The sequence below is a fragment of the Mastomys coucha genome, unplaced genomic scaffold (genome assembly GCF_008632895.1).
Source record: "Mastomys coucha isolate ucsf_1 unplaced genomic scaffold, UCSF_Mcou_1 pScaffold7, whole genome shotgun sequence".
Taxonomy (NCBI): domain Eukaryota; kingdom Metazoa; phylum Chordata; class Mammalia; order Rodentia; family Muridae; genus Mastomys; species Mastomys coucha.
The window spans coordinates 56781090-56781936 of record NW_022196913.1 but is presented as its reverse complement, the minus strand read 5'-3'; positions in this window follow the sequence as shown (position 1 = coordinate 56781936).

The window sequence follows — 847 nt, the reverse complement described above, 5'->3', positions numbered from 1 at the left end:
GATCACAGAGACAGCTTGACTCTGAGGAGTTCTGACACAACCAGGATCACAGGAAGGACAGGCTCCAGTCAGATTTAGCAAGGGCAGGTAGCACTAGAGATAACCAGATGATGCGCGGCAAGCATAAGAATATAAGCAACACAAACCAAGGTTCCTTGGCATTATCAGAACCCAATATTCCCACCATAGCAAGTCCTGGACACACCATCACACCAGAAAAGCAAGATTCAGATCTAAAATCACTTCTCATGATGATGATACAGGACTTTAAGAATGACATAAATAGCACCCTCAAAGAAATACAGGAGAACACAGGTAAACAGCTAGAAGCCCTTCAAGAGGAAACACAAGAATCCCTTAGAGAACTACAGGAAAACACAATCAAACAGGTGAAGGAAATGAGCAAAACCATCCAGAACCTAAAAATGGAAATAGAAACAATAAAGAAATCAGAAAGGAAGACAACCCTGCAGATAGAAAACCTAGGAAAGAAATCAGGAGTCATAGATGCAAGCATCTCCAATAGAATACAAGAGATAGAAGAGAGAATCTCAGGGGCTGAAGATAACATAGAAAACATTGACAACATTGACACAACAGTCAAAGAAAATGCAAAAAGCAAAAAGCTCCTAACCCAGAACATTCAGGAAATTCAGGAAATCCAGGATGCAATGAGAAGACCAAACCTAAGGATAATAGGTATAGAAGAGAGTGAAGACTCCCAAGGTAATGGGCCAGTAAATATCTTCAACAAAAGTATAGAAGAAAACTTCCTTAATCTAAAGAAAGAGATGCCTATGAACATACAAGAAGCCTACAGAATTCCAAATAGACTGGACCAGAAAAG